A 16,635-nucleotide genomic window follows, 5' to 3' on the forward strand; every position below is an offset into this window, starting at 1 on the left:
ACTAAGTTAATGAAGAGATTTCTAATCATATGTTCATGAAATGCAATACCACACCATGGAAGAAAAGCTATCCCAAACAAGTATAATGTGGCATCCTTTAAGTTTCTTGGTAGACTTTCAGCAGTTTTAAGAGATTGTAAAATTCTGATTAAGGAGTGCTTTCCATGCCTGACTAAGGTAACTGTCACTGTTACAATAAATATGCTACTGTTACTGAAATTATGTATATATATTTATATATATATACATATATACATATTTCTCCTTCAGTTTTAAATGATATCCTTGCTAGATAAAGTAGTCTTGGATATAAGTTCTTGTTTATAAATATTTATATATGTGTGTGTGTGTGTGTGTGTGTGTGTGTATATATATATATATATATATATATATATATATATATATATATTTGACCAGCTTGGCATAGCAAAATCGGAATTATCAACAATCCTAAGAACAAGATTAATATAGTAACTATAAAATGAGCATAGGAATTATGTATATCAAGGTTCAGTATTTAAGGTTTACATGGGCCTGGTCCAGACTCTTAAGCAGTAGCAGTTTACTTTGGAATGTCAGTGGCTCCTCTTCTGGGCAGAAGAAGCTTGACATCAGAGACGGGTGTACAAGACCATTCAGGTAGATTGTCCTTTTTAAAGTAAAAAACATGACTCAAGGAATTCATTGAGCTTGGCTGCACAGTGATTTATATGAAGTACCTGGAAAGGCTATTTTGTCAGATATAAGTATTGCTACCCCAGCTTTTTTTTCATTTCCATTTGCATGAAATACTTTTTTCCAATTTTTACTTTCAGTCTATGTGTATTTGTTGTTCTGAGGTAGCTCTCCTGTAGACAGCATATATACAGATCCTGTGCAGCTACTGTATGGCTTTTCATTAGAGCATTTAATTCATTTACATTTAAGGTTATTTTTGACATGTACTTATTTATTTATTGCCATTTTATTCTTTAAACCTACCATCCTCTTTCTCTCAATTTATTTTTTCCTTTGCTCTTTATAGCAGGCCCCTTAACATTTCTTGCAGTACTAGTTTAGTTGTAATGAATTTCTTGAGTCTTTTTTTTTTTTTTTTTTTTTGGTCTGGGAAGTTTTTTATTTCTCCTTCAATTTTAAATGATAGCCTTGCTAGATAAAGTAGTCTTGGTTATAAGTTCTTGTTTTACATCATTTTGAATATTTCTTGACAATTCCTTCTGGCCTGAAGTGTTTCTGTTGAGAAGTCAGATTTCATCCTTATGGGGGCTCCTCTGTAGGTAAATAACTGCTTTTCTCTTGCAGCTTTTAGTATTCCTTTTCCAGCTCTTAACTCTGGCATTTAATTATGATGTGTCTTGATGTTGGCCTCCTTAGGTTCATCTTTAATGGGATCTCTGTGCTTCTTGAGCTTGTCTGAGTTTTTCCTCCATCAATTTAGGGAAATTCTCAGCTATGGTTTCTTCAAATAGGTTCTCAATCCCTTGTTGTTCTCTTCTCCTTCAGGAACTCAGATGATGCGGCTGTTGTTTCTGTTCATGTTGTCACAGAACTCTCTTAAAATTTCCTCTGACTTTTTGAGTCTCTTTTTTTTTTTTTTTTTTTGCTGCTCTGATTCTGTGCTTACATTTTCTTGTCTTCTAAATTGCTGATTTCATCCTCTGCTTCATTCAGCCTGCTGTTGATTCCTTCTAGTGCAGTCTTCATTTCTAACATTGTTTTTGTCATTTCTAACGCTATTTTTTTTTATGATTTCAATGTCCATTTGGATGCTTGCTATCTCTTTGTTTACATTATTATTGTGATCATCCATTGTTGCTTTAAGGTCCTTGAGCATCCTAAAAATCATTAGTTTAAACTGAGTCTGAAGTTTTGTTACTTCCATTTTGCTTAGTTCTTTTTCTTGGGATTTCTCTTGTAGATTCATTTAGGTAATATTTCTATAACTTCCCATAGTGTCTGTGTATTAGTTAGCACTGTCTGACTTCAAAATTTGTTGTGATGCCTTTATGAGGAAGACAGGTTCAGTGTTACTGACCCCCAGCCACCTGAGTTTCTTTCTCTAAGAATGCTTCTTGAAGGTAGTATTTACCTTTCTGTTGTATGTGAGTACTGAATACAGTTGGTCCTTCCATGGATGAGATTATCTCTTTAGGCTGGCTAGCTCTAAGGGTCAACCTTGATCATGTGTATTAGACACTGTGCAGTGTCTGTCCTATTGTGGGTATTTATTCTCTGCAGTGTCTGGTGCCAGCTGGACCCCTCATTTGGTCTTGCTACTTGTGTAGCTAGGTAAGTCTAGTGTTGGTGCTGTCTGCCACCAACTATTGGTTGTGTTGATTCTGGGTCTTCTTGCGTTGCTATCAGCAATTATTTCTAACCTGCTATGGTCTACTTATCTGGAGCTACTGCTCTGTTCACTATTTATGTCTATGTTTCCTGGGCCTGGGTAGTATGGGCGGGGCCAACCTGTGTATAATGATCAGCTTCCTCCTGCTTAAAGATGACAACAGCTCTGTAAAAGCCCCAAACTACATAAGATTTGCTTCACCTTTCAGCTGCTCCACCTTCTCCTGCAGCTGCATGGTCTTCCCACAGAGTCTTCTGTAGAATAGTTATAGTATGAGCTCAGACGAGCCTCACCCCACCAACCTTTCCACAGGTTGCAAGCCTAGTGGATTAGGGCAGCTGAGGTTGGGAATATGTTTATGGGAAACCCTAATTCAGGGGTCTCTTGGTCAGGAGGTCAGTATAGGGAAAATGGCCTTTACCTTAGAGCTACATCTTTCAAACACTGCTTGATACTTTAATTCTATTTCTCCCCAGCAAGATATGCAACAGGTTCCAAATGGTAGGACCAACAGTCCCCTCTGCCAAAGTTCTTTCAGGTGGGGAACCTCTGGTCTCAAAGAGGGAGACTGAAAGTGTCCTCCCCTAAGGCTGAGTGTGTCCCTCTGCAAGAAACTGGTTAAGCCTGAATCCAAGGGCAGTGGCAAGATGGCGATGGAGTAGGCAGACGTACCAACCTTCATCTCCCAGAACCAAAGTGGATTACAACTTAATTTTAAGAACCATCATCTGGATAAAACAACTTTGGACTAAACTAAGAGGACTCTTTAACCAAGGAACACCTAAGAAAGAAGCCACACAGAGAGTGGTAGGAAAAGCGGAAATGCGGAGAGGGCTGCCCAGCTTCTGGGAGTGAATGACAGCCTGAAGGGACTTGTGTGGTAGGAAGTGAGTTTAGCAGAGAGGGGAGGGTCCTGGGCCCCAGGAACAAAGCCCAAGCCTGCAGCCCCAAGCCTAGAAGTGTATGGACAGTATTTAGCTGCAAAAAAAGTCAGGATACTGTTTGTGAGAAAGAGGCAGATTTCTTAGACACAAGATTCTTTTTAAAGGTACAGTGCAGAAAACCTCCCTCACAACCTCTCACCCAGGGCTCTAGGGAAACAGAGAGAAAGCAGAGAACCGGAGTAGCAGGAAGAGAATATAATCTAGGAGGCACAGGCAGAAACACTTTGAGGAACAGCCAACCTAACCCCTGGGCTGAGTCACTCCCCAAATCTGAAGTGAATATTTCACCTGGAACCAGCAATACCAGCAAAGGGAAGCAGAACACCAGCCAAATAAGCTCTTCCGTGGCACTCAGAGCAGAATCACATAGAAGGAGGGAGCCTTAAGGAATACAGTACTGAGTGCCAGGCTCTGAAGTGCAGTGGCCTCAACCACACTGCTGAGGACTTGCAGGAGGGCAGGCAGAGGCAGGATGCATAACAGCAGTCCCATCAGTGGGAGCAGAAGCTGGGTCGGCCATGATTAAGGCCCTGTGTGAGCTCAGCCTCGCCTAGTGGGTGCGGAAGAGGCACACAAAAGTGGTCTGACCAGCTATGAGTTCGCCTGTAATCCCACCCACAGGGGAAAGGTGAAAACATGGGATGTGCAGAGACCCACGGCTGAGCACAAGCATGCAGCCCCACCCAGCCCACAGAGCTGGGGCTTGTTGCCCTACACGGAAGCGCAATTCTGCCCAAGGGGGCGGCGCAAAAGCCTGGGAACAAATGGAGAACCATGGCTGAGCAAAGGTGCTCACACTTGCCTGCAGTGCAGAGGCTTGCAGTACATGGCGTGGTGTACAGCCCCACCCATGGCAGCAGAGCAAAGGCCGAGGCTTGTAGACCCGGGCACCTGGACACAGCCCTTCCCATGAAGGAGAAGCGGAAACCACAGTCACAGCTGCAGCTGGCCAGCAGCAGCAATGCCCATATTCGAACACCCAAAGCAGCAGCAGAGGGGGTGGTCGGCCTGCAGAGAGAACACACCTAGGGAACACAGAGGCCACATTCATTGGACTACAGTGGCCAAACCCTTCTAATACACAGACAAAATGGGAAGGCAGAGAAATGCAACCTAATTGAATCAAGAGAAATCCCCAGAAAAGGACTTGAATGAGGCAGATATAACCAAATTACAAGATACAGAGTTCAAAATAATAATTTTTAGGATGCTGAAAGATCTTAGAACAACAATAGATGATCATAATGAACAAATAAATAAAGAGATAGCAAGTATAAAAAAGGACATTGAAATAAAAAAAAAATAAGTCAGAAATGACAAATACAATATCAGAAATGAGGACCAAATGGAAGAAATTAAAAGCAGGATGGATGAAGCTGAGGATCAAATCAGCAAGTTAGAAAAAAAGATAAATAAAGACATGAAAGAAAAGCAGCAAAAAGAAAAGAAACTCAAAAAGTCTGAGGAATATCTAAGAGAGCACTGTGACAACATGAAGAGAAATAACATCCACATCATAGGGGTTTCTGAAGAAGAAGAGAAAGAACAAGGGATAGAGACTTCGTTCAATCAAATCATACCTGAAAACTTCTCTAAATTGACGCAGGAAAAAGTCACACAAGTTCAAGAAGCACAGAGAATTCCATTAAAGAGAAACCTAAAGAAACCTACACCAAGACACATCATAATTAGAATACCAAAGCTAAGTGATAAAGAGAAAATATTAAAAGCTGCTAGAGAAAAAGAAGGCTATCACCTACAAAGGAGCCCCATAAGGATGACATCTAACTTCTCAACAGAAACATTTGAAGTCAGAAGGAAATGGCAAGAAATATTCAAAGTAATGCAGAACAAGAACCTACAACCAAGACTACTTTACCCAGCAAGGCTATTGTTAAAAATTGAAGAAGAAATAGAAAGCTTCCCAGACAAAAAAAAAAAACAACTCAAGGAATTCATTACAACCAAACCAATGCTATAAGAAATGTTAAGGGGCCCGTTTTAAACAGATCAAAGAGGGGAAAAAATACAGCAAAAAAGGAATACATCTTTAAAGAATAAAATGGCAATAAACAACTACATATCAATAATAATCTTAAATGTAAATGATTTAAATGATCCATTCAAAAGACATAGGGTAGCTGCATGGATAAGAAAACAGGACCTATATATCTATTGTCTTCAAGAGACACACCTTAAAACAAAAGATGCAGGCCCTGGCCATTTGGCTCGGTGGTGGAGCGTCGGCCTGGCGTGCAGAAGTCCCGGGATCGATTCCCGGCCAGGGCACACAGGAGAAATGCCTATCTGCTTCTCCACCCCTCCCCCTCTCCTTCCTCTCTGTCTCTCTCTTCCCCTCCCACAGCCGAGGCTCCATTGGAGCAAAGATGGCTCAGGCACTGGAGATGGCTCCTTGGCCTCTGCCCCAGGTGCTAGAGTGGCTCTGGTCACAACAGAGTGATGCCCCAGAGGGGCAGAGCATCGCCCCCTGGTGGGCAGAGTGTCGCCCCTGGTGGGCGTGCCGGGTGGATCCCAGTCGGGCACATGCGGGAGTCTGTCTGGCTCTCTCTCCCATTTCCAGCTTCAGAAAAATACAAAAATACAAAAAAAAAAAAAAAAAAGATGCACAAAGACTGAAGGTAAAAGGATGGGAAAAATATTTCATGAAAATAAATGAAAAAATGCTGGAGTAGCAATACTTATATCAGAAAAAATGGATTTTAAAACAAAGGCTATAGTAAGGGATAAAGAAGGTCACTACATAATGATAAAAGGAGCAATCCAACAGAAAGATATAACCATTATAAATATCTACACACCTAACATAAGAGCACCTAAATATATAAAGCAGACTTTGATGGATATAAAGGACGAGATCAACAGCAATACCATAATAGTATGGGATTTCAATACCCTACTAACATCACTAGATAGATCTTCAAGAAAAAAAATTAACAAAGAAACAGCAGACTTAAAGGACACACTATATCTACACGATTTAGTAGATATCTTCAGAACCTTTCACCCTAAAGCAGCAGAATATACATTCTTTTCAAGTGTTCATGGTATATTCTCTAGGATAAACCACATGTTAGGACACAAAAGGTGTCTCAACAAATTTAATAAGATTGAAATTATATCAAGCATCTTTTCTGATCACAATGTCATGAAACTAGAAATCAATCACAACATAAAAAAATGAAAAATACTCAAACACTTGGAAACTAAATAACATGTTATTAAATAATAAATGGGTTAACAATAAGATCAAAGAAGAAATAAAAATTTTTTAGAAACAAATGATAATAAGCATACTACAACTCAAAATTTATGGGACACTGCAAAAGTAGTACTGAGAGGGAAGTTCATGGCATAAGAGGCATACCTTAAGAAGCTAGAAAACGCTCAAATAAACAACTTAACCATGCATCTAAAAGAACTAGAAAAAAACCAGCAAATAAAGCCCAGAGTTAGTAGAAAGAAGAAAATAATAAAGATCAGAGCAAATATAAATGACATAGAGGCTAAAGAAACAATATAGAGGATCAATGAAACCAGTAGCTGGTTCTTTGAAAAGGTAAACAACATCGATGAACCTTTAAACAGACTTACCAAGAAAAAAAGAGAGAGGACTCAAATAAATAAAATTAGAAATGAGAGTAGAGAAATAACAACTGTCACAACAGAAATACAAAGGATTGTAAGAAAATACTATGAAGAACTGTATGCCAAAAAAGTAGACAACCTCTATGAAATGGACAAATTCCTTGAAACATATAATATTTAAAATCAATCTGGAAGAATCAGAAAATCTAAACTGACCAATTACAACAAATGAGATTGAAACAGTTATCAAATAATTCCCAAAAAACAAAAGCCTGGGACCTGATGGCTTCACAAGTGAATTCTACCAAATATTCAAAGAAGAACTAACTTCTATCCTTCTCAAGCTATTTCAAAAATTTCAAGAGGAAAGAAGACTTCCAAGCTCATTTTATGAGCTGAGCATAATTCTGATTCCAAAACCAGGCAAAGACAACACAAAAAAAGAAAATTATAGGCCAATATCCCTGGTGAATCTAGATGCTAAAATCCTCAACAAAATAATAGCCAACCAGATCCACCAATATATGAAAAAAATCATACAAGTGGGATTTATTCTGGTGAGGCAAGGCTGGTACAATATTCACAAATCAATCAATGTGATTCATCACATAAACTAAAAGGATAAAACCACATGATAATTTCAATAGACACAGAAAAAGCATTTGATAAAATCCAGTACTCATTCATGATCAAAACTCTCAGCAAAGTGGGAATACAGGGAACATACCTCAACATGATAAAGGCCATCTATGACAAACCCACAGCCAACATCATACTCAATGGGCAAAAATTAAAAGCAGTCCTCTTAAGATCAGAAACAAGGCTGGGGTGCCCCCTTTCACCACTCTATTCATCGTAGTACTGGAAGTCCTAGGCACAGCAATAAGACAAGAAGAAGAAATAAAAGGCATTCAATTTGGAAAAGAAGAAGTAAAACTATCATTATTTGCAGATGATATGATATTGTATATAGAAAACCCTAAAGTCTCAGTCAAAAAAACTATTGGATCTGATAAGTGAATTCAGCAAGGTGGCAGGATATAAAATTAATACTCAGAAATCAGAGGCATTTTTATACACCAACAATGAACTGTCTGAAAGAGAAATTAAGGAAACAATCCCCCTCACTATTGCAACAAAAAATAAATAAATAAAGTACCTAGGAGTAAATTTCACCAAGGAGATTAAAGACTTGTACTCAGAAAATTATAAAACATTGATAAAAGAAATCAAGGAAGATATAAACAAGTGGAAGCATATACCATGCTCATGGTTAGGAAGAATAAACATCATTAAAATGTATATATTACCCAAAGCAATTTAAAAATTCACTGCAATACCAATTAAAATACCAATGACATACTTCAAAGATATAGAACACATATTCCAAAAATTTATATGGAACCAAAAAAGAATACGAATAGCCTCAGCAATCTTGAAAAGGAAGACTAAAGTGGGAGGTACCACACTTCCTGATACCAAGTTATACTATGAGGTCATTGTACTCAAAACAGCTTGGTACTGGCATAAGAATCAATGGAGCAGAACAGAGAACCCAGAAAGTAACTCACACCTTTATGGACAACTGATATTTGACAAAAGAGGTAAGAGCATACAATGGAGTAAAGACAGACTCTTCAACAAATGGTGTTGAGAAAATTGGACAGCTACCTGCAAAAAAATGAAACTAGACCACCAACTTACACCATTCACAAAAATTAACTCAAAATGGATAAAAGACTTAAATGTAAGCCATGAAACCATAAGCATCTTATAAGAAAACATAGGCAGTAAGCTCTCTGACATCTCTCACAGCAATATATTTGTTGATTTATCTCCACGAGCAAGTGAAATAAAAGACAGGACAAACAAATGGGACTATAGCAAACTAAAAAGCTTTTGCACAGCTAAAGACAATAAGAACAGAATAAAAAGACAAACTACACAATAGGAGAACATATTCGACAATAGTCTGATAAGGGGTTAATAACCAAAATTTATAAAGAACTTGTAAAACTCAATACCAGGAAGATAAACAATCCAATCAAAAAATGGGCAAAAGAAGTGAATAGACACTACAGAAGAAGAGGACATACAGATGGCCAACAGGTATACGAAAAAATGTTCAACATCACTAATCATTAGAGAAATGCAAATTAAAACCACAATGAGATATCACCTCACACCAGTCAGAATGGCGCTCATCAACAAAACAGCACACAATAAGTGCTGGCGAGGATGTGGAGAAAAGGGGACCCTCCTGCACAGCTAGTGGGAATGCAGACTGGTGCAGCCACTGTGGAAAACAGTAGGGAGATTCCTCAAAAAAGTAAAAATCAATTCGCCTTTTGACCAAGCTATCTCACTTTTAGGAATATACCCCAAGAACACTATATAACTGTTTCAAAGGAGAAATGCACCCTTACGTTTATGGCAGCATTGTTCACAATAGTGAAGATCTGGAAACAGCCCAAGTGTCCGTCAGTGGATGAGTGGATTAAAAAGCAGTGGTACATATATACAATTGAATACTATAGGGCCATGAAAAAGAAGGAAATCTTACCTTTTGCTACAACATGAATGGACATGGAAACTATTATGTTAAGTAAAATAAGCCAGGCAGAAAAAGAAAAATATCATATGACCTCATTCATTTGAGGTATTCAATAAACAATGTGAACTGAGGAACGGAATTGAGACATCAAAGGGACTAGAGGAAAAGAGGACCGAGGGAAAGGGGATGATAGGATAGAATAAAGCTGAAGAGAAGGGTGGAGAGAAGGGAGGGGGGCAAGGGAGATGTTGAGGGGAATACAAGGGAGGGGGTATGCATTCAGGGCAATACTAGAATCTATGTAAACACAATAAATTAAAATTTTAAAAAATAAGAAAAAATAAATAAAACCATAAAAGAGAAAGTGGCTAAGCCCATAGATCAGACCCAACAATAGGCTTGTGGGGACCCACACTTTAAATCTCTGTGCTCCAAGTCTCTCTCCCTTCCCCTTGTAAAACCTAGCCCAGTACGGCATGACACTCAGCACCTGGGCTGGCTGGCAGTAAAACTCCACCCTGTCCATTGCATGTGAGTTGTTGTGTTGGTACTAACCAGAGAGAAGAACTTGCTCAGCTGGGCCCTGAGTCCAATGAGCCCTACCTTAGGACATGCCTTCAGCAAGGGTCATTAGGTTCTGAACCGAAGTTCTCTGCAGCAGGCCACTGCATGTGCCAGCCCTAGGCCTCCCTGGAGGGAACTTGGCACAGACCAGTGGGAGACATTATTTGTGACTGGCCCTCAGCAACCTTCTTGGAGCTACGAGGAATCCAGAGTTTATGGCGACCTCTGCTGGGCCCAGGTGCACATATAAATACCAACCCACACATCTAGGCTGGCTTTTACCCACACTGGATCTGGGGGAAGGCATACAAAAGGCCAGGGTTCCCTGAGACCTCTTCCTACAGCCTCTGTCTGCTGCCTGCTTGCAAGCCTCGGCCAGTGAAATAAAACTTCTGGTAGAATCTAGAGCTTGCAGCAATTCAGGGATTGAGAATTTTGGTGAGTGTCACTTCACCCCCGGGCCCCAGGTGTCAGTCTGTCCAGACTTTTTTCACAGACCTCATTAGGTTGTGGTCCCCAGGAGTTCAGTGTGTATGGCCTCTGAGACCCAGAGATGTGATCTGCCCACAGTCTGGACAGTCTTACTGAGTCTCCAGTGAGGCAGAAGCACCACTCATAGATTCCGGAGAGTGTGTGGGCAATCTGCAGCCTCAATGCCAGAGAACTGTGTCACTGACACATCGCCTGCTTCCTGGAAGACTTCTCAGAATGGCCCAGTCTCTATAGGGTGGGGCAGGAGAGATTCTTGAGGGTAAGGCAATTGCTTTCCTCCAGGCTGCTGCTACACAGAAGGGACTGCTATACTCCAGAAAGATTGCAACTGCAGTATTAAAGATGACTCAGGGCCCTGGCCGGTTGGCTCAGTGGTAGAGCGTCGGCCTGGTGTGCAGGAGTCCTGAGTTCGATTCTTGGCCAGGATACACAGGAGAAGCGCCCATCTGCTTTTCCACCCCTCCCCCTCTCCTTCCTCTCTGTCTCTCTCTTCCCCTCCCGCAGCCAAGGCTCCATTGGAGCAAAGTTGGCCTGGGCACTGGGGATGGCTCTATGGCCTCAGCCTCAGGCGCTAGGACGGCTCTGGTTGCAACAGAGCAATGCCCCAGATGGGCAGAGCATCACCCCCTGGTGGGCATGCCGGGTGGATCCCGGTCGGGCGCATGAGGGAGTCTGTCTGACTGCCTCCCCATTTCCAACTTCAGAAAAATACAAAAAAAAGAAAAGAAAAAAAAGATGACTCAGCACCGTGGTTCCAGTGGTCATCCCCTACAGTGTCTCTATCTGAGCCACCAACTTCATACTCTTCTTCTGCAAATCTAGTCCTCTCAGCCTTCCATCCACCAGAGCCCCGGGTTAGTGGCTATGAATGAGATTTTCTACCCTGGCCCTTTAAGATGGAGCTAGCATCTCCAAGGCTCCATCTCTTTCTCCCAGACAGAAACCTCAAATCTTTTCACTGCCAAATGCTATGTGGGTGCCTCATCTTGGCTCTGGGGCTCTAGGCTGGGGTGTTGGGCCTGGGGCTTAGGACTTGTACCTCTCAGAGCAACTTCTCCACAGTTAGAGTTTCTCCAGACCTGACCCTCGCTGTTGCTTGCTCCTGCAAGCAGGGCAACCCTTTACGCATCTCTGCCCTTCCTACCAGTCTCAATGGGGCTTCTTCTGTGATCCTTCGTTATAGACTCTTCTTCGTTTAGTCCAAAGTTGGTTTTTCAAAATGATTGTTCTTAATTTAATTTGTAATCCAATTTGGTCCTGAGAGGTGGCAGTTGGAACATCTGCCTACCCCATAACTATCGTGGAATCCTTCATAATCCTAATTGTTAAAAATGGTATCAATGTTAATCCAAATCATATTAACCCAAAACCTACACTGAAATTAAACTTAATTCTGAACCTGGCAGTCTTTCTAACACTAACTCTAATAATAAATCTAATTTTAACTTCATACCTGACACTAATACCAAGTCCTCTACTAATGTAACCCTAAATTCTTGTTATAAACTCAAACTGTGCCTGACCTGTGGTGGCGCAGTGGATAAAGTGTGGATCTGGAATGCTGAGGTCACTGGTTCAAAACCCTAGGCTTGCCTGGTCAAGGCACATATGGGAGTTGATGCTTCCTGCTCCTTCCTTCTCTCTCTCTCTCTCCTCTCTAAAATGAATAAAGACTTCAAAAAAAATAAAATTAGTAAAAAAATAATAAAAAATAAATAAAATTGCCATAGTTAAAAAATAAAATTAAAATAAACTCAAACCAACCCCAGACCAAAACATAAGCAGAGTCACAAAGCTAATTCTAAAATAACCAAAATATTAATTCTAATCGAATTATCAACCCAAACTGAATTACAAACATGACTATAACCTAAATTATAATGCTTGCATAAATAACAATGCTAAACATATTCTTACACATAGAGGTAATCCTATCTCTGGTTTAGGCTTAAACCTAACAATAACACGAACTCTAACTTTAAAGTCAAAATGTAAACTAATCTTACCTCTAAAGCTAATCTTATTTGTAACCTTAACCCAAAGCTAACATAGTAACATTGACTTTGAAAACAATGGGAAACACTCTGCAGGTAACTTTTAGACTAATAGGTTTTCATTATATGCGAAGTCATAAACATTCATTGCTTAATTAATAAGAATTTCCCTCAGCAGTTGTAGTTTTGCTGAAAAGAGTTTGGAAAACTCCCATTTGGTAAGAATTAATTTTAAAAATGAAGTGGTTACCAGGAGAGGAGGTAGAAGTAGGGGTGGGAGGAAGGGAGTAAAGAGGGACAAATATAAGGTGATTGAAAATGTTTTTACTTTGGGTGATGAACACATACATAGTCAACAGTTCAAATGCTATAGAAATGTTTACCTGAAACCTATGTATTCTTATTGATCAATGTCAGCCCTTTAAATTTAATTTTCTAAATACATTTTTTAAAAAAGAATGTTCAAACCCTTCATGCCTAGTCTTTCTCAAAGTAAAGCAGATTAAATATTAAAAGTACACTGTTCTAAACAAAATGTGCTCTTCATGTTTAAATGGGTGTTGATTATATGTTATGTCATCAACTACTACATCCATTCCCTAGTAGATATGTATTTTACTATTAGAAAGAATACTCTGCAAAATGTAGTGTGCATGAATGCTGGTAGTTTCTATGAAATATCATTAGAACTTAATGGCATATATTGTGAGAGCATAAAGACAAATATACTTTGCAATTAACTCTTTAACAAAGTATTTGGTACACACGTACACTCATTGAATAACACAGTGTGTAATGACATTTGCAAGTGACTACATTTGCAAGTACTTACTAATTATGAGCCAAGTATTTTATTACATTCATTATAGAATACATAAGGATAAGTATCCTTTAGTTACATTTAATGAGTTATACTTCATAATATACTCTCTGCATTGTAAGATATGTTTCAGGTTTGTTTACTTTGCAGATCACAATGAGATCCTAACTGGTTGCAACACTACTTTTCACAGGGTAGGGCTACCGCTAAGGTTAGGGTTAAACCTTGGGTTTAATCTAGTGCTAGTATTATAGTTAAGTTTAGGGTTAAGGGTAATGTTATGATTAGGGTTATCATTAGGTTTAGAGTTAGGGATTGTGTTAGGACTAGGGTAATGTTTACTCTTAGACTTAAGCCCAGGGATAGGTATAAATTTATAATTAAGGATAAGATTAGGGTTAAGGCAAAGGCTAGGGTTATTTTTGGTGTTAATATTAGTTCCAGGACTTGGTCTATAGTTAGGGTTTGGGTTAAAGATAGACTTGGGTTTAGGTGTAGGATTAGGTCTAGGGCTACAACTGGGCTAGGTATAGAATTAAGTTCAGAGTTAAGGTTAAAGTTAAGGCTACAGCTATTGCTAAGGCTAAAGCTAACTTTAGGTGTAAGCATTAGGGACAGGACTAAGTCTAGGGTAACCAAGGGCTCTTGAATGTGCTAAGACTTTCTATGAAAAAATTAACAAAATAGAGATAAGCAATCTACCATATATGAAATTCAAGAGAGAAAACAGAAAAAAATAGAAGAATTCAGTGAGAACCTCAACAAAGGGATAATAAGCATAAAAAGGAATAGAAGCCATTAAAAATAAAAATTACACTAACTAAATAAAGACTACAATAACTAAAATAATGACTATATTAGAAAGAATTAAAAGAAGATTACATAAAGCAGAGAAGGAAATTAGCAACTTTAAAGACAAAGAGCAGCTCTGGTCAGGTAGCTCAGTTGGTTAGAGCATCATCCGACATGCCAAGGTTATGGCTTCAATCACTGGTCATGGCACATACAAAAATCAACCAATGCTTGACTTGTGGTGACAAAGTGAATAAAGTGTCAACCTGGAATATTGAGGTCCCAGTTTTAAGCCTCAAGGTTGCCAGTTTGAGTGCTGGGTCATCCAGTTTGAGCAAAGGTTCACCAGCTTTAGCATGGGATTATAGACATCATGCCATGGTTGCTGGTTTGATTCCAAGGTTGCTGGCTTGAGCAAGGGATCACTGGCTGTGCTGAAGACCCCCAGTCAAGGCATGTATGAGAAGTAATCAATGAATAACTAAAGTGTTACAACTATAAGTTGATGCTCCTCATTTCTCTCCATTACTATCTCTCTGTTTCTATCTCTTTGTCTCTGTCTCTCTCTTGCTAAAAAAAAGAATCAACCAATGAATCCATAAATAAGTGGAACAACAAATCAATCTGTCTTTCTTTCTCTAAAACTAATAAATAAGAAAAAAGACTAAAGGGCAGAAAACATTAATTAGAGCAGCAAAAAGTATTTTTTAATGAGAACAGTTTAAGAGACCAATGGGACAACATCAAGTATAGCATCATTTGCATCATAGAAGTACCAGCAGAAAAAGGGAGAGAGTAAGTAATTAAGAACCTATTTGAAGAAATAATGACTGAAAACTTTCCTAACCTGGTGAAGAAAGATATACAAGTCCAGAATTTTCATCTCAGCCAGACCCAAACAAGATAAACCCAAAAAAGGCTCACACCAAGACACATCATCATTAAAATGTCAAGGACAAAGAGAGAATCTTAAAAGCAGCAAGAGAAAGACAGTTAATTATTTAAAAGTGAGCTCCCACTCAACAGAAACTTTACAGACCAGAGGGATTGACACAAACTATTCAGTGATGAAAAGTAGGACCTACAACCAAGACTATTCAATCCAGCAAGATTTTCATTTAAAATTAAAAGAAAAATAAAGAGCTTTTCAGACAAGAAAAAGCTAAAGGAGTTCATCATCACCAAACCAATATTATAAGAATTGTTAAACAAACTTCTTTAAGTGTAAAGTAAAGACTATATACTCAGTAATATTGTAAGTGGTCCCTCATCTGTCGTGGGTGTTAGGTTCCAGAACCCTCAGCAATAAGCGAAAATCCACAAAGTAGCAACCTTATATTTATTTTATTATTTATATATATTTGAAGGCTTTATAAACCCTCCCCACACTCTTATAAACATTTCTCACACTGTTATTAACCTTTCTTACACTCTTTTCATATTGTTTTCAATTTTTTAGGCTAGAAAATGCTTATTTTACCATAAAAATAATTAAAACAATAAATATATAAAAATACCTATATAGGCCCTGGCCAGTTGGCTCAGTGGTAGAGCGCCAGTCTGGCGTGCAGAAGTCCCGGGTTCAATTCCCGGCCAGGGCACACAAGAGAAGCACCCATCTGCTTCTCCATCCCTCCCCCTCTCCTTCCTCTCTGTCTCTCTCTTTCCCTCCCGCAGCCGAGGCTCCATTGGAGCAAAGATGGCCCGGGCGCTGGGGATGGCTCCTTGGCCTCTACCCCAGGCGCTAGAGTGGCTCTGGTCGCAACAGAGTGACACCCTGGAGGGGCAGAGCATCGCCCTCTGGTGGGCAGAGCGTCGCCCCCTGGTGGGCGTGCCAGGTGGATCCCGGTCGGGCGCATGCGGGAGTCTGTCTGACTGTCTCTCCCCGTTTCTAGCTTCATAAAAATGCAAAAAAATCGCCTGACCTGTGGTAGCACAGTGGATAAAGCATCAACCTGGAAATGCTGAGGTTGCCGGTTCAAAACCCTGGGCTTGCCTGGTCAAGGCACATATGGGAGTTGATGCTTCCTGCTCCTCCCCCCTTCTCTCTCTCTCTCTCTCCCCTCTCTATAATGAATAAATAAAATCTAAAAAAAAAAAAAAAATTAAAAAAAATGCAAAAAATAATAATAAAAATAAAAATACCTATATACCTCAAAATCCCGTGACATAGCGAAAAATCCACAATACAAAGTTAGATGTATACAAGTTAAAGATCCCGATACAGTGATACCGTGAAAAGTGAACTGCGATATGGGGAGTGATGACTATAACTATATATGGTGCCAGGTGCATACTGAAAATATTAAGGGAAACATTTTGTAAAGTATATGATTTTCCAACGTTGTGCAATACAACTGAAAATAATACAAAATAGTATTAAATATAAGCTTTAATTAAAAATAAAATAAATTGGGCCTGACCAGGTGGTGGCACAGTGGATGGAGTACTGGACTGTGACACAGAAGACCCAGGTTCGAAACCCCATGGTTGCCAATTTGGGCATGGGCTCATCTGGTTTG

The sequence above is a fragment of the Saccopteryx bilineata genome, chromosome 3, assembly GCF_036850765.1.
Source record: "Saccopteryx bilineata isolate mSacBil1 chromosome 3, mSacBil1_pri_phased_curated, whole genome shotgun sequence".
Taxonomy (NCBI): Eukaryota; Metazoa; Chordata; class Mammalia; order Chiroptera; family Emballonuridae; genus Saccopteryx; species Saccopteryx bilineata.